Source organism: Plecotus auritus (assembly GCF_963455305.1).
Source record: "Plecotus auritus genome assembly, chromosome: 10".
Taxonomy (NCBI): Eukaryota; Metazoa; Chordata; class Mammalia; order Chiroptera; family Vespertilionidae; genus Plecotus; species Plecotus auritus.
Window position 1 is genome coordinate 7,760,723 of NC_137785.1, and position 18,835 is coordinate 7,779,557.

The window sequence follows — 18,835 nt, forward strand, 5'->3', positions numbered from 1 at the left end:
GAGGGCAGGTGTGGCGGGGAGGGGGACGCGAACTCACCTCAGCTGAGCACCTGAGTGAGGCCATTGCCATTGGACGCTGTGCGCGGATCCAGGCCGGAGAGGCCGGAGAGGCCGGGAAGAAGCAGGGGCGGTGGAAGGGGGAGGAAATGGTCTCTGTTCCGTCACGGACTTGGGTAACCCGGGGGCCTCAGCGAATTTCACTCCCACGTGAGGGCTGAGCAGGAAAGGACGCGGGCCTTCTCCCACCTGCAGCCTCCCACCCTGTACTGGAGTAGACTCTGGGTGAAGACCAATAGCCACCTAGAGAGCACCGGAAGTTCCGCCCCCGCCCGCGAGTGATGCAAGAGTAAAGCTTTTTCTGACCTTTCATTGGCTAAGATGGCGGTATTCCTCACAAGTCCTTCTGGGTAATGTGGGTTCCAGAGTCCAAGATGGTGATGGAAGGTTTCTCCATATCACTCCAAGGACAACACCGCCATCTGCTGGTAGGGACACTGGGAAATGACCTTCCTCGTGAAAGAGACATCTTGAAAATGGCTAAAAAAGAGTTGTCATTTTCCTGGTAAAGGGACTGGAGTCCTTTTTATGAAAACACATTATCTGTGAGACCAATGCAGCTCGTCATAATATAGCGGTATGCCTGCATTACAGTCTGGAGAGTTTTAGGACACAAATGACGTACTTACACCACCATATATGTATGTTACAAAAAGTACACAAGAACATCACACTGAACTATCTACTTTGATTAGTGGTTACAGCATGGACTATGGATGTGAGTTTAAACAAATAATCTTCTCTGTCAAAGAACAGTTTAGACAGACGCCATTTTGGACTGCATGACTTGGAGGCGGCCATGGTGGCCCCATGGCTTACAGCGCCCCCTGGGGGCTGCCAGTCTTGAAACAGCAAAGGCCAACCCCTCCCTTAGAATTCCCCAATCGCCAAAGACTGTGCAGCTTAGTTCCAATCAAGAGCAAGGGACAGGTCACCTGAGTGAAGGATTATAAATAGAGGCTCACCTACTTTCAATGTGGGTTTTAACATTCTCACATCCAATGCTCCTCATTCCAGAGTGCTGCTCATTTCATATCTCCACAGCACCATCACCCAATGATTCACTATCACAGAGAATATTTTCTTTTTCAATGAATTGCTCCTCCTTCCATAAAGCCTTTGAACAAGCCTTGTTGGGAACACGTGTCTTATGCACTGCTGTGTAACACGGGCCAGTTCAGCCTCAGAAGCAGATGGGATCCTTAGTAAAAGGGGGGTGACGCGCCGAAACCGGTTTGGCTCAGTGGATAGAGCGTCTGCCTGCGGAGTGAAAGGTCCCAGGTTCGATTCCGGTCAAGGGCACACCCGCAGTAGGGGGTGTGCAGGAGGCAGCTGATCTATGTTTCCAGGTCTCTATCCCTCTCCTCTCTCTTCCTCTCTGTAAAAAAATAATAAGATAAAATAAAAAAAAAAAGGTGGTTGACATCATGAAAAATCATGCTGTGGCTTTACTTCCACAGTTCTACATTTTTCTGCTCACACCGTATTACATTTTCTCAGCTCACTATATTTTCCTCAAGTTGTCATGAATGAGGAAGCCTCACATTTGTAGAAAAAAGAATTTCATGGTAGCCAATGTTTCAGCATAGCCATATCTGAAGTTAATTCTCTCACCTCTTGGGAATCAGTGTCTTTAATTTACCACCTATTGAGACCTACCTGTTGTAAGCTTCATAGAGCCTTTTGTCTTCTAGGTATATAAATGCTATTCATTGTATAACTCCATTAGGCCTTTCTATAGTTTGCTCTAGCAATATTCTCTTCCATAAATACTGTTCATTCCACATGCAGACACTGGAACTGCATTAACAGGTGAAATAATTATTTCCAAGCAAGGTTGTGAGACCCTAGGGTCCAAAATCTATATCTCAGGTGCAGATGCCCACTTTCCAAACCTTGAATGGTGCCAGCATGGTAGGCATCTATACAACAAATAGTTCAGCTCAAAGGATGGAGCCTTGGCCTGTGGACTGAGGGGTCAAGGCTTTCATTCTGGGCAAGGGCCTGTAACTCCTTGGGGGCTCATTACCCAGCCAGGTTAGGGCATGTGCAGGAGCCCAGAAAATGATTTGTCTATCACACACAGATGTTTCTCTCTCTCTCTGTGTGTCTCTCCACCTCCTTCTACTCTCTAAAAATCAATGGAAAAATCACTGAGGTTGAGGGTTAACAAGAAAAAGAAAAAGAAAAAAAAATTATTACGTAAACTTTTTTTCGAGATACATGTCATATTCTTGGCGAAAATATACAATATCCCAGAAAATACAATAAACGTCATATAAAGTATGTAGGGGGGTCAGAACACAAATGTAAGAGTGTGATGGGATAAATTCTGAGGAACAACAAAACATGGTCTCACACCATCTATTTGCTTTACAAGTGCCTAATATATCACCTTCCTGTTTCATCTGGACCTGTCTGGAGGATCAGATGTTTTAACAAAGATACATACACAGCAAATGCACATCTGTGATAAGATTCACGGTAATTTCCTAAAAAAAAAAAAAAAAATACAATAAAAAAGCCAGTGAGGAAGCGTGACAAAGTTAGCAAAAAAAAAAAAAAAAGTTTAAACAAAAATGATTGACAAAATATTCTCTAGGATGTGAAGAATGTGAAACCCTCACATACTGCTAATATAATGCAAAAATGCACAATCAATTTATATTCATTTTCAAGAATATTGTACTCATTTTGAGAGAATTAGAGAGTGGGAGAGAAACATCTATGTGAGAGTGTTACCTTGGCCAGCAGCCTTGTGCACACCCCTTCTAGCGATCTAGTCTATACCCAGGCCCTTGTCCCCACTGGCAATCCAAGGCCCAACACTGGGTTGGAATCCAGCCATTATATCTGACACTTATTTTGTGGGGAAGCAAGCCTGTATATGTGCAAGCCCCTGGGTGTTTACCAGAATCATTATGCTTAGTCTTTACATGTCCTTGCTTAAAGGACACTGCAGACACATGTCTGTTCCCAAGGATGCTTACCCTACTGATAGTATCTAATAGTTAATTTTAGTTCAAGGTGTTGTTACAATAAAAGCCTAAAGAGGCAGGTGAACGAGGCTGTTTGGTTCCTATACCCAGGCAGTCCCTTAGTCCTCTCTTTCACAGAAACGTGACAGAGTAATCATTCCGCCTTTGCTCAGGGTCTGCTGCTCAGCCCCCACAGGTGGTTCCCCATGTGAGGACCCAGGAACGCAGGCAGATGCGAAGCAAACCTCAAAATCAAAGAGTATGAAAGGGAAAGTAACTGCGCAGTAAGTCATTGGAGCCGACTGGGGATTTCCAAGTTCGAGGGGACTGTTTCTCAGCTAAGGAATTTATTACCTCCGTTATACTTCTTAAGAATGTTAGGATAATTTCCATTGGAAAAAGAAGCCTATTTCTGAATAGAGGGAAAAATATTTTTTTCCTGTATTTGCCTAGAAAGCAAAGGTTTTATATATATTATTCAAACAGTTACGTTATGATAATCAGGAACTTGATTACTTTAAATGAATAGATTACGTAATACTGTTTAATAATAACAATGTATAATCTTTTTGTCTAATGTATTTGACTACCTTCCCAGGGTTTTAATTTTTTTAAAAAATATATTTTATTGATATTTTACAGAGAGGAAGGGAGAGGGATAGAGTTAGAAACATCGATGAGAGAGAAACATCGATCAGCTGCCTCCTGCACACCTCCTACTGGGGATGTGCCCGCAACCAAAGTACATGCCCTTGACCGGAATCGAACCTGGGACCTTTCATTCCGCAGGCTGACGCTCTATGCACTGAGCCAAACCGGTTTCGGCCAGGGTTTTAATTTTAAGAAACTTTTCCTTCGCCTACAATTGGATTTAGGTCATTCCAATGGGCCCTGGAATGCCTCAAGGGTTTGCTTTCTCTCCTCATGAAGGAAAAATTTTTTTAAAATATATTTTATTAATTTTTTATAGAGAGAAAAGGAGAGGGAGAGAGAATTAGAAACATCGATGAGAGAGAAATGTTGATCAGCTGCCTCCTGCACACTCCCTACTGGGTATGTGCCCGCAGCCAAGGTACATGCCCTTGACCAGAATTGAACCTGGGACCCTTGAGTCTGCAGGCCGATGCTCTAGCCCCTGAGCCAAACCAGTTAGGGCTCATGAAGGAAAATTTTATGCTTAAGTTATATGGGAAGCTCTGTCAAATAAGAAAATAACAATTATATTCTATTTATATATGCATATTAAATAGATTCTAATATGCTTTCATTTATAAGTGTTATAATTTATAATATTCTGGAATATTGTGTTTTACAGATAGGACAAGATTCTATGTCATTTGTATTATAATCAAATCAATAACCATATCATTTTAAATTTCTTGTCATTTAGAGATGGTCACTGTTTTGTTATGATGCGTTTGGAAAAATGTTATATCTTCGGTAAGATCCATACTAAGGTCTGATTTATTTTAAGCTACATATCTCTGAGAATAAACTTTCAGCTCATCCTCTTAAATTGGATGAAAATTAATAGAACTCTATAGAGTATGTAGATTTATAGAAATACTAGCAAGAAAAATAAGCAGAAACAGAATTTAATCATAGGACTAAATGAACTAAATATAATTATAGTTTGGGTCATTATTGTGCTCATGGCAATGTATTTGTTTGCATAAATCCAATAAGAATCTGGTTTCTTCATAACAGGACATAAATCAGTGTCCAAGTGTAGCTTCATTAACCAAAACGTTACTGGAATGTCATGTCTGAAAGAGACATGTCATGACTCTGGATGTCATCAGAAAGCTCTAAGGAATGAAGACTGACTTTGAAGCTCATAAGCCCCTTGGATAAATAGCCGGGTACCTTGCTTGGCCACGTGGTTAATGGTGGTCTTTCAAATGAGATTTCGGCAAAGCGTATATATAGATTGTTGAAAAATAGCCTATATCACCAACTTTTATTCTTGTTGTGTTCAAACAATCAGAACAAATTGTAACTAGACATAATTCAGTCAATAAATTGGTCTTAATTTGGCTCATTAATAATAAAAATAAGGGTAATTTTTGGAAGAGAAATTGTTTCAACAGGAAATTATTGGAACGAAAATGTGTTCTTCTTCCACTAAAACATGTCATAATTCATACTGTTCTAAATGGTAACAAATTTTATAGCAGTTTGTCTCCACCAGGTTACAAGCCCTACTTCACCTGGGGAATACCACCTCAGGCACCATTGCCATCTCCTTCTATGCCCTGGCCTCATCTTCCCTCTGACAGAGAGCAAGGACCTCTTGGTTCCGAGAGAATCCTTCAATCCCTCTTCAGCAGGAAGCAGTCTCAGAAAAAACCTGGCGTCCCCTTTCCCTAAAAAGAATTCAGAGCCAAGATCCTTGAGGGGGATATCGTAGGTAGTTAGACAGACATGAGCAGAGCAAGGACTGGAGGAGAGATGGACCCTGAGACATACTTCTCACCACTGCAACTGCTCTGAAGCTGGCAATGAAGGAACCGGTGTAGAACTGACATTTAATTCTAACTAATGAGAAAGAAGGTAGAGATAGTTTAGACATAATAGAGGGTACAGAGATAAAGGGAAAAGAAAGTAAATTGACAAACTGAAGTGTTTGTGTAAGTAGCAGAGGATCTGTAAAGAATTAGAGTTGAGGAAATAAAAATAGTGAGAAGGGATGTAAAGAATGGAATAGAAAGATATGGGAACAGGAACACGTAGGAGTAATTATAAAAGTTATGAGAATGTTTTTGAAAGAGATAAAAGGGTTATGAAGAGATTTGTTAAAAGAAAATTATAAGTATACTGAAAAATAAATTTTATAGGGCACCTGAATTAATCTAAAAAGTAATCATATTATTTTAAATCTTAGAATATATATACTTATGTGAATAAAGGGCCAAGTTTCTCATATGTGAAGGGAGGATTAAGTTTTCATTAAAGTCTTCTTTTTAAGGCCTGTGCCAAGTAATTAGGGAGGTGACACAGCTGTGAATCCAGCAAGCAGAACCAATAAGCAGTGTCAGACCAACCCACCACAAGACAAAATGTCATCTCATCAACATTGCTTCATCGCCTGATAACTAATTACAATAGCTGATGTGTAAGGACACTGTGACCTGCACGTAGCTGTATTTCTCACCCTAGCCCCTTCGCCTTTATAATCCTGTCCCCTACAGTTTCCTAAAAGGCAGGATTTAATGCTGGTATGCACCCTGTCTTCTTAATGGGACTAACCATTGGTGTCATTATAATTCTTTTTGTTTTTCTTATAGTCTACAAAAACGAACTTGAGAAGTGAACATTCTTTGAGGAACCTGATATTCCAAAGCAGAAAGTTTGCCTCCTCCCTCTGTCTTCTACACCCAGCAAAACAAAATAGGGGGAGGTATGGGGAAGCAAGTCTGTGTACGTAGATGCACCTGGCTGTTCACTACAACCTTTATGCTTAGTCTTTAGATGTCTTTGTTAAAACACACTGCAGACACATGTGTGTTCCCAAGGATGCTTACCCTACTGATAGTCTCTAATAGTTAATTTTAATTCAAGCTGTTGTTACAATAAAAGCCTAAGGAGGCAGGCGAACGGGGCTGTTTCGTTCTAATATCCAGGCAGTCCCTTAGCCCAATCTTTCACACAAAAAAAGGGTCAGAGTAATCATTCATCTATCACGCAGAGTCTGCTGTTCAGCCTTGGTATTGTTTGTTAAGTAAACTTGGAAAATCTTCATCATTTCTGTAATCGAGGATGTTCCCAACAGTTCAATATCAGTTTAGATTTCCCAGGTTATTGTGAGACTTAAAAGAGAAAATGCTCAAAAAGTGATCTCTGGAACCCTGGCCCAGGCAAGTACCAAGTTTGTAACTTTTATTGATCCTCACAGTCCTAGCTAAGTCCCTTTATCAGCGTCATGTCACATTTAGCCAACTGAGGGGCAGGGAGCTGTACTGAGTGTCCTGGAGATTCCAGGTTGGAGGCCCAACACTGAGACCTTAGTGCCCACAGTACTGCCTCCCTGCAGGTGGGTCAGCGCGTTCAGAAAGGCCCCAGTTCTTTCTCAAAAGCCCTTAAACACAAAGGTGCGTGTTGGCCCTGGGGAAGTGAAGGGTTCCTGTCCTGAGAATGTTTTTTAAGGTTGCTCTTCTGAAGGTGGTGGAGAATGTTAGGAGTGCGGGTTAAAATTAAAAGTGTTGCAGAAACCGGTTTGGCTCAGTGGATAGAGCGTCGGCCTGCGGACTGAAGGGTCCCGGGTTCGATTCCGGTCAAGGGCATGTACCTTGGTTGCGGGCACATCTCCAGTGGGAGTTGTGCAGGAGGCAGCTGATCGATGTTTCTCTCTCATCGATGTTTCTAACTCTCTAGCCCTCTCCCTTCCTCTCTGTAAAAAATCAATAAAATATATTTTTTTAAAAAATAAAAAATAATAAAATTAAAAGTGTTCACTGCATTGTGCATAGCATTTAAAAACTAAATAATTTCTAGCTGGTGTTGCTCAGTGGTTAAGCATTGGCATATGCACGAAGATGTCCCCCATTCGATTTCTCATCAGGGCACATGCCTGGGTTGCTGGGACCATTCCCAACAGCAGAGTGTAGGAGATAGCCCATTAATAATTCTCTCTCATTATTAATGATTCTATATCTCTCTCCCTCTCCCTTACTCTCTGAAATCAATAGGAAACATTTTTAAAATATCTGAAAATATATATTTTTAAAATGTAAAAATTATTAAAACACATTATACCAATACAAAAATTTATTTCCTAAATCAAAAAGGAACAAAATGAGTGAAATTCTAACATCCATATTTGTTATTCCATTGTCTTTTTGTTCCACAAAATTGCCAAAACTCATAAAACATTAAGCAGAACATACGATCAGAGGTTTTAACAAAGATGTAGACACAGGAAATATACATCTGAGAAAAGACTCACCATAAATTTCTAGAAAAAGCACAATCAAACTGAGGGAGTATGACGAACTTACAAAATAAAATGTTTAAATAAAGAATGATTGACCAAACAATATATTCTCTAGGATGTGAAGAATGTGAATCCCTCACACACTGCTGGAAAAGTGCAAAAAAGTACAATCAGTTAAGGTTTATTTTATTTCGTTTTTTAAAACAATCTTTATTCCTTATTGGCATACTATAGAGCTCGGCTATTGATTGAGTCACTCCATTCTCAGTGAGACATGCTCCTAGACACTGATGGTTTTTGTTTTTAAACTTATTTCCTTATTGATTTCAGGGAGGGAGAGGGAGAGTCAATAATTGATTGCACCTCCTGCACGCCCACTACTGGGGATTCAGCCCCCAACCCAGACAGGTGCCCTTGGCCGGTATCGAATCTGGGACCGTTTACTTCGCTGACTGACGCTCAATCCACTGATCCAAACCGGCTAGAAAAAGGTTTATTTTTTATTTTTAAAGAATAGTTTATTGCCCTAAATAATATAAACATTATATTCAATCCACATACTTATGCCCTCTGGGTGAGAGTCTCATCTCAGTGAGAGAAAATGTAACAAACAATGAAAAACTTTCACCCAAACCCACAAAAGCCACATTCCTAGACTAAAGACAGCCTTCTCTCAATCTTTGTTCTGCTGCCAGCACACCAATGGCTCTGATGGGAACTTCTGAGAAGCTACAGGAGACACAAAATTTCCTGACTATAATCATTGACAATGACTGCTCCACAGAAGATAAACATCCCTGGAGTCCCTCAGGTCTGTGTAAACACCGCTCCTTTTGTCTCTGATTCAAAATAAATCCTGGAGGAGAAACCAAGATGGCGGCATAGGTCAACACCTATACTTCTGCCTCGCACAACAATTTCAAAACTGCAACTGGAAGACAGAGCGGACATCATCCAGAATCACCGGAAAGCTGGCTGAGTCGAAGTTCTACAACTAGAAGGAAAGATAAAAGAACACTGAGACCCAGAGGAGCTGTGGAGGACAGAGGTGCGGAGAACCGCGTCTGTGGAAAGGGCGGGCGGCTGAATACTGGGATGGCTTGCTCGCTGCGTGCGGAGAGGGCGGGCAGCAAGCGCGGGGCTAGCTGTCTCCTTCGGGAGGGAATCAAAACCTCCCAACTGCACTGAAATCCAGTTCTGGATGAGACTTTTGGGAACCCAGACTCATTCGAGGAGAAACTGGACTGTCTGGCAACGGGCGAAACTCGAGGGCAGCCTTCTCTCACAGGTGCGTGCACCATTGCCTGGGGACACTGAGACACAGGGGCCTCGTAGGGCAGGGCTGACAGGAAACCAAGGCTGTCTGCTCTACCCTGAGACTCCGCCCCATCCAAGCTGAGCACAGAAGCTCTCCCAGCGGAGACACAGCTGATCCTCACAGCCAACTGTCCTGGAGGTCAACCCCCGCAGTGATACTAACAACAATCTAGGCTTAACTACAACAAGACTGCACACACAGCCCACAAAGGGGCACACCAAGAGTGTCCACCTCAGGTAACTGGGGAGGCTGAGCCACTGGGCCCTATAGGACACCTAGCACACAAAGCCACTCCATCAACTCAGGGAAGCAGCCAAAATGCGGAAACAAAGAGGCAGGTCACAAATGAAGGAAAAGGAGGAAAGTAAACGACTGGATATAGAGTTCAAAACCACGGTTATAAGGTTTTTCAAGAATTTCCTAGAAAGGGATAAATTTAATGAGACCCTCCAGGATATGAAAAAGGATCAACTAGAAATTAAGCATACACTAACTGAAATAAAAAAATTTATACAGAGACCTAAAAGCAGACTAGAGGATTGCAAGAACCAAGTCAAAGATTTGAAATACGAAGAAGCAAAAAACACTCAACCGGAAAAGCATAAAGAAAAAAGAATCCAACAATATGAAGATAGTGTAAGGAGCCTCTGGGACAACTTCAAGCGTACCAATACCAGAATTATGGTGTGCCAGAAGAAGAGAGAGAGCAAGATACTGAAAACCTATTGAAGAAATAATGACCGAAAACTTACCCCACATGGTAAAAGAAATAGACTTACAAGTCCAGGAAGCGTACATAACCCCAAACAAAAGGAATCCAAAGAGGACCACACCAAGACACATCATAATTAAAATGCCAAGAGCAAAAGACAAAGAGAGAATATTAAAAGCAGCAAGAGAAAAACAGTTAGTTACCTACAAGGGAGCACCCATACGACTGTCAGCTGATTTCTCAACAGAAACTATGCAGGCCAGACGGGAGTGGCAAGAAATATTCAAAGTGATGAATAGCAAGAACCTACAACCAAGATTACTCTACCCAGCAAAGCTATCATTCAGAATGGAAGGTCAGATAAAGAGCTTCAAAGATAAGAAAAAGCTAAAGGAGTCCATCATTACCAAACCAGTATTATAGGAAATGCTGAAAGGTACTCTTTAAGAAGAGGAAGAAGAAGAAAAAAGTAAAGATAAAAATTATGAACAACAAATACATACCTATCAACAAGTTAATCTAAAAATCAAGTGAATAAAAAAATCTGATGAACAGAATAAACTGGTGAATATAATAGAATCAGGGGCATAGAAAGGTCTCCCATTGAAGACTTAGGCACTCAATAAATTCATCACTGGCTTGTAGGGCAATCTTGTCCCTGAAAATGGTAGTCCCTCAGCAACATTATGTTTCCTGGCGCCAACAGGGATGAGTCCTATGTAACAACGCATGACAGGGAAACAAGGAAAAACTAAGAGCTCTGGTATTCCTAATTTTCTTCAACAAATTAGACAACAGAGTTTGCTTCCCTGGTCAAGCGAGGATGGTGATTGATGCCATCTGTAGGGACCTGATCGGTGGTTGAGGTGAAATACCTTCAGCAATAGAAATATGCAGTGACATAGACCTGGCAGGACATCTCTGTATGTTAGAAAGTGCAACATAATTACATAGTGTTCCAACATAAAAACACACAAACACAACAGCAAAAACACTTAGGGGAACTTTACCTAATATAGGTGATTAAATATATGAGATACAACTCAGAAAAATGAGGATTCACAAATTTTCTTGTACTATTGTTAAGTCCAAACTAAGAAACTACATTTCCTACACATCTAAGAAATTTCTCATATTTGGACTCTCATGCGGACAGCAAATTTAGTTACCTCACATTAATTGCACTCATAATGGCTTTCTCCAGTGTGAACTCCCTTGTGATATTGAAAAGCACTGCTACTTTTAAAAGATTTTCCACATCCACTGCAATTATAAGGCTTTTCTCCCGTGTGAACTCTCTGGTGATAACGAAGTCCACTACTCTGGGTAAAAGATTTCCCACATTCACTGCATTTATAAGGCTTTTCTCCCGTATGAACTCTCTGATGTTCATGAAGGATGGTCTTAGACGTAAAAGATTTTCCACATTCACTGCACTGATAAGGCTTTTCTCCTGTGTGAACTCTCTGATGATATTGGAGACCACAGCTACTTTGAAAAGATTTCCCACATTCACTGCAATTATAAGGCTTTTCTCCTGTATGAAGTCTGTGATGATAACAAAGGGCAATGCTCCGGTTAAAAGACTTCCCACATTGACTGCACTTATAAGGCTTTTCTCCCATATGAACACTCAGATGTTGATTGAGGATGGTTTTAGCACTAAAAAATTTTCCACATTCACTGCATTGATAAGGCTTTTCTCCAGTGTGAATTCTCTGATGACGATGAAGGTCACTGCTAGTAGTAAAAGATTTCTCACACTCACTGCATTGATAAGGCTTTTCTCCCGTATGAAGTCTCTGATGATATTGGAGACCACAGCTACATGTAAAAGATTTTCCACATTCACTACATTTATAAGGCTTTTCTCCAGTGTGAACTCTCTGATGATATTGGAGAGCATTGCTCCCTGTAAAAGATTTTCCACATTCACTGCATTTATAAGGCTTTTCACCCGTATGAACTCTCTGATGATGATGATGAAGGTTGGTCTTAGCAGTAAAATATTTTCCACATTCACTGCATTGATAAGGCTTTTCTCCAGTGTGAATTCTCTGATGATACTGGAGAGCATTTCTCCCTGTAAAATATTTTCCACATTCACTGCATTGATAAGGCTTTTCTCCAGTGTGTACTCTCTGATGATATTGGAGACCATTGCTACTTGTAAAATATTTTCCACATTCACTACATCTATAAGGCTTTTCTCCAGTGTGAATTATCTGATGATATCGGAGACTATTGTTACGAGAAAAAGATTTCCCACATTCACTGCATTTATAAGGCTTTTCTCCTGTATGAAATCTCTGATGACAATGAAGATCACCGATCCTGGTAAAATATTTCCCACATTCACTGCAGTGATAAGGCCTTTCTCCAGTGTGACCTCGCTGTTGATAATGAAAGCTAGATAATTTGGTAAAATATTTTCCACATTCAGAGCTCACAAAACACTGACTTCCAACATGGACACCCTTTTCCTGAATAAACATGTGGGTGCAAGTAATGTCTTCCTTACATTCTTTCCTGGTGTAATCATTTTTTCTCCTTTGTAACATCATCCCACATGTCGCAATAGCATTTGGAATGTCCCAGGTGTGAGTAGCTTTTAGATGGAGATGTCCTGATCCAGTAAGCACACCCTGCCCAACCTCCCCGCATGTGATATGATTCTGGGACACATTGAAATGGCAGCTGTTTGCAAGTGAGATCCCATTCACACCTGTATTGAAAGTCTTCTCTCTCACATGCTGTTGCTGAAATTTTAAACAGAAGTAAAACCGTTTTGCACATACGCCACACCTCAACAGTATCTGTCCGTGTTGTGTTCCCTGCCCATCCATCACGTGGAAAATGTTTCCCAAGACCAGCTCACAACTCGCACAGGGGTGGCTCTTCTGGGAAGACAAGGCTATCTTGGGATTCCTTGCCTCTGACACTCTTACAGAAACCTTCTGTTCAGTCGGGGCCTCCACATTCTCTTCTCCACAGCAGCAACCTGAACAAAAATAAATGTAGGTAAAGTGCATATTGACCTGATAAAAACAGAATGTGTACACCACAAATGTTTATCTTTCATGACTGGACATGATTCCATACAATGATTTACAAGAGAAGTAAGTGAGACTCTCAGGAAATGGCTGTTATATATACCATGGCCCAAAAGGACCCTGGATGATGAAAATCTCACCAAGGGAGGACAGAAGCATAGGCTGGGACAAAAAGGAGAGGCAGGGTCTACTCATTATTACTCCACAAAGGGCTTCCTTTAGGACCTTTCATGCTGGCGATGTGAGTCTGTGTAGAATAATTCCAATGTGTTCAAACCCATAAACTAACAATCATATTTGAGCACGTCATGTTCAGTGTCAATATAACACGTGTGCACTCCAAGGCTCTGTAGGCATGAAACATCATTGGAGTGCAGTAAAGCGAGATGTGTGAAAGAGGTAGAGGTGCAAAGTTTAAACAGGAAAAGGTTATCCATGGGCTGGGAATCTGTGTAGAATGATCACTATTAAAACTGAGTCATACGCAAAGTGTCAACATTAAGCAAGAAGAAGTAGAATTGGGTGAGGAGGGGGCAATGGTAACAAAATGTTGTTGAACAAAATGGGTTCCTAGTTATGAATGAAAAAAGCCCAGGTGTGAAAACCACCCCACAGCCCTTCACCAAGGCAAGACTGCCTCTGGGTCTACCCCGTCATTAATGAAGTCATGTTTCTTCTGTGATGCAGAAATGATTCTGCCTCTTAAATCCCAGTTGAGCCACTGCATGGGATAAATGATGCCAATCTTAAAAAGAGGGATGGTCAGCACTGTGGTAGAACAACAAAGCACAAATGAGATCACAGACAAAAGACCTATGAGAGTGACATCAGTAAGATGGCTGGATCAGAGAGAGAGAATCTTTCCCCATCCCAGAGTAAGTAGACGACTATCCGTGAAAAAAAATCCCACAGGAAATGGGAATAAGAGTACCATGAAGACAAACAGTAATACAGAATACCAAAAAAGGACAACTGCATAGAAAGGATGACAGGAAACTGGGTGAGCAAACACATTTGAAGATACCTAAGGACAAAAACAAGGGTTAATAATAACTAACAAAGTAAGTAAGTAGATAGATAGATAGATAGATAGATAGATAGATAGATAGATATAGATAAAGCAAGGGTCCACCTTGGTGGTTTGCTCAGTGGAAAGAGGGTCAGTCTGCGGATGAAAGGTCCTAGGTTCCATTCCAGTCAAGGGCACATGCCCAGTTTGTTGTGGGCTCAGTCCCCAGTAGGGGCATGCAGGGGCAGCTCATCCGTGATACTCTCTCATCATCAAGGTGTCCCTCAATCTCTCCACGCTCCCTCTCATAAATCAATAAAAATGTATTTTAAAAACGGGGTCAGCCCTAGCTGGTTTGGCTCAGTGGATAGAGCATCGGCTTGTGGACTTAAGGGTCCAAGGTACGATTCTGGACAGTGAGGCACAGACCGAGTTGCGGGATCGGTCCCTGCTAGGAGGCATGCAAGAGGCAGCCAATCAATGATTCTCTCTCATCATTGATGTTTCTATCTCTCTCTCGCTCTCCCTTAATCTCTGAAATCAATAAAAATATATTTTAAATAAAAATAACAAGAAAAACTAAGGGTCAACGTTACCACTATCAGCCACTGAGCTTCTGTTCTCATTGATCCTAGTGGCCTGTTCTCCAAAAAACCTAAGATTTTTGTTTTTAAAAATCACACAATGCCCTGGCAAGTGTGGCTCAGTTGGTTGGAGCATCATCCTGTGTATCGAAGCGTCAAGGGTTCAATTCCCAGTTAGGGCACATATCAGAATGTGGGTTTCATATCCGGTTTGCAAGTGTGCAGATGGCAGCCGATTGATATCTCTCCCTCATCTCCCCCAACCCTGCATTTCCCCTCCTCTCTATGTAAAAGGAATAATAAATAAATATATAAGAATTTCAGGGTAGCCAAAAACAAAGGGGATCTCAAAAAGTCTAGAGGCAAAGTAAATAACAAGACAACCTACCAAAGCTTATGTATAACATTCAGAAAATGTAATTCTAGGGTGAAATTTTATAGACATAAATGCCTCCATTGTCACAAAGATCTCAAAGAACCGAACATGGCACCTCAGGAAACTGGAAACACAACAGGAAAGTAAGCCCAAAGGTTTCAAAGGAAAGAAATCATAAATATTAGAACAAACATGAATAAAAGGGAGACAAGTAAAAAGAAAGGAATACCTAAAAGGTATATTTAAGAAAAAAAGATATAAAAATGTTGAAGCCTTTAGCTACACTAAAGCAAAAACGAACTAACAAACAAAAACCAAGCCTCAAATAAGTAAAAAAAGAAATGAAAGATAAGACATGACACCTGTCACTAGGAACCACAATGCATCATAAGAGATGGTGATGTTACCAGATGACAGGACCCTCCATAGAGAAATTTGTCAAGATCCCACTATGAACTCCTCAAATTAATAAACAAATTCAGAGCCCTGTCCAGGTGGCTCAGTTGTTGAGCGTGTGGTCCCGATGCACCAAGGTTGTGGGTTCGATCCCCATCAGGGCACATGGAGGGGACAACCAATGAATGCACAGATGGGTAGAACAGCACATCAATGCTTCACTCTCTTTCTTTCTCTGTCTCCCTTCCTGTCTCTAAAATCAATAAAGAAATACTGCCCCGGCCGAAACCGGTTTGGCTCAGTGGACAGAGCGTCAGCGTGCGGAATGAGGGATCCCAGGTTCGATTACAGTCAGGGGTACGTGCCTTGGTTGCGGGCACATCCCCAGTGGGAGGTGTTCAGGAGGCAACTGATCGATGTTTCTCTCTCATCGATGTTTCTGACTCTCTATCCCTCTCCCTTCCTCTCTGCAGGAGATCAATAAAATATATTAAAAAAGAAATACTGCCCCGTATGTCTCACTGATTGAGCACTGACTCATGAACTAGGGCAGTGATCGACAAACTGCGGCACACAAGCCACATGCGGCTCTTTGGCCCCTTGAGTTTTGAGCAAAGGCCAGCATAGGGGTACCCTAATTAAGTTAATAAAAATGTACCTACCTATATAGTTTAAGATTAAAAAATTTGGCTCTTGTCCTAACTGGTTTGGCACAGTGGATAGAGCATCGGCCTGCGGACTGAAGGGTCCCAGGTTCGATTCCGGTCAAGGGCATGTACCTTGGTTGCGGGCACATCCCCAGTAGGGGGCGTGCAAGAGGCAGCTGATCGATGTTTCTCTCTCATTGATGTTTCTAACTCTCTATCCCTCTCCCTTCCTCTCTGTAAAAAATCAATAAAATATATTTTTTTAAAAAAATTTGGCTCTCAAAAGAAATTTCAATCGTAGTATTATTGATTTTTGGCTCTGATGACAAATGATTTTGCCGAACAGTAAACTAGGAGGTCACAATGGGATTCGATGTTAGGACACCTGTACGGTTGCGAGCTCAATCACCAGTGAGGGTCATGTAGGAATCAGCTGATGGATGATTCTCTCTCATCATTGATGTTTTTAACTCTCTCTCCTCTTCCTCTCAGAAATAAAAAATACATATATTTAAATAAATAAATAAATAAATATCCCTCACCACTGTGCTTCACTCATGAGAGTGCTGGCTTGTGCACTGGAGGGCTAGGTTTCTGTTGCCAGTCAAAGGTAGGTACCTGGGTTGCAGGTCTGATCACCACTCTCAGTAGAGGCACATGTGGGAGGCAACCAATCAATGTTTCTCTCTCTCTCTCTCTCTCTCTCTCTCTCTAAAAGAACAATAAATGGAAAACATATTCTCACTATTCAGGTGAAGATAAGAGAAAAATAAAAAATTAAATTAAGAAAAATGACAAGATGCAAAATAAGCAAACAAACAACAGTTCCATTTCTACACACTAATCATAAATTCTTTGATAGAAAAATGAAAAATGCAATCAAATTTACAATAGCATCCAACACAATAAAATCCGCAGGAATAAATTCAACCAAAATGTGAAATATCTGTTGATAAGACAGTGATGAAAGGAACGGAAGAAAACACAAATCAGTTGAAAGACAACCTGTGTCCATGGATCTGAAAATGAAATATGGTGGAGACAGCTATAGCACACAAGGCAAACTACAGATTAAATGCAATGGGAATAACTCCAACGGTATTATACAAAAAATGAATAAAAATCTGGAAATGGAATCAAAAGACCTCCATTAACAAAAGCAATCCTGAGCGAGGACAAAACTGGTGGCATCAAACTTCCTGACTTCAATTTATTACAAAGATAAAGCAAGCAAAGAGTGTGTTGCTGGAGAAACACAGACACATATACAAACAGAACAGAACAGAAGAGAAAACATAGAAATAAACCCAGGCACATCCTTTTAAGTGATCTTTGACAAAGATGCAAGCCACAGAAGAGAGGAAAGATAATTTCTTCAAGATCTGATTTCACATGTAAAACAACAAACCTGGACACCACTAATGAAATCTAACTCAACCGCCCTAACTAGTTTGGCTCAGTTAATAGAGCCTCTGCCTGTGGACTGAAGGGTCCCGGGGTCGATTCCACTCAAGGGCATGTATCTTAATGCAGGCATACTCACAGTGGGAGGTGTGCAGGAGGCAGCTGATCAATGTTTCTTTCTCATCGATGTTTCTAACTCTCCCTCTCCCTTCCTCTCTGTAAAAAAATCAATAAAATATTTTTAAAAATGTACCTCAACCTGCAGGACAGAATTAAATAAGTGCTAAAACTTAAAACTCCTCAGGACAACTGAGAGAAAAAGTTTTGGAGATTTGTTTTAGACAGGAGTTTCTGAATATGACACCAACTACCACACAAAACAGAAAAAATAAACAGTCCACACTGCAACAAATAAAGAAAAATAGCGTCTTCACAGCCAACAGCAATAAACAAAATGAAATGAAAGGGCAATCTAGAGAACGGAAGAAAATACTTGCAAACCAAGGGAAGGAATCCCTTGGAGATATTGTGGTACGGTTCTGATCAGCAGAATAAAAAGAATATTGCGATATAGACAGAAATTCACACAAATAGTTGGAGTTCCCTGGGTATAATGAAGGCTAATAACAATGCAATGCCTCTGCCTCAAAAGCAAAGTCTATATAACTTCATTAACAATATTTACTTGCTAAGCACTAGGAACAAGCATCTGAGCTTGCTAGAAACCTGGTGGCACTAGACCTGCTGAATGCTGAGTTCCCAAAAACATGGACTTTGTAGAAAAGCAGGTGTGGGGGAGTAATATCTGCAAAGTACTTTAAGCACATGCAAAAATATATGTTCCTGTATGTCGTAATCAATTAATATATAAAATATACAAGGTATTCAAGACTATTTAACCAAAAAATAACAGTTAACAAACAGGATAAGGATGTAGAGACAATTTTACAAAAATATATACACATGACCAACAGGAATATAGAAAATGCTTTCCTCACTGATCAAGATGGAATCCCTCAGGCTTCCTGCAACACTACCAACCACAAGTCCTTCCCTGTGAACTTAGTACAGCAAGGAGAATTGGGACTTCAGGAATAGAAGGGAGCAGTGGAAAAAGACCAACCCTCCCCAGGACAGCAACTACCCAGGAAACTGGAAAATCAAGCAGAACCACAGTCTACATGGGAGGACAGAGCACACCCTGGGAGATGGGGCCTGGGAAATCCCAAAGCCAAGTCCAGGTCACTGGTGAGAGTGAGGGTCTTACCCTGCGAGGATAGAAGTTCAAAGTTCTCCAGCATCACATTCAGGTACAGCTGTCTCTGACCCTCATCAAGGAGGCTCCATTCCTCCCTGGAGAAGTACAGG

The 18,835-nt window shown here is 41.0% G+C and overlaps 1 protein-coding gene across 1 annotated transcript in view; it reads right to left on the minus strand.

Moving 5' to 3' along the window:
* LOC308235336 (uncharacterized protein) overlaps nucleotides 1-18,835 on the minus strand; it is a gene marked incomplete at its 5' end in the record, with an annotated part of 151,511 nt that overhangs the window by 60,969 nt on the left and 71,707 nt on the right. Inside the window, one exon of the mRNA XM_080644088.1 lies at nucleotides 11,168-12,999. The remainder of the gene's footprint in view (nucleotides 1-11,167; nucleotides 13,000-18,835) is intronic.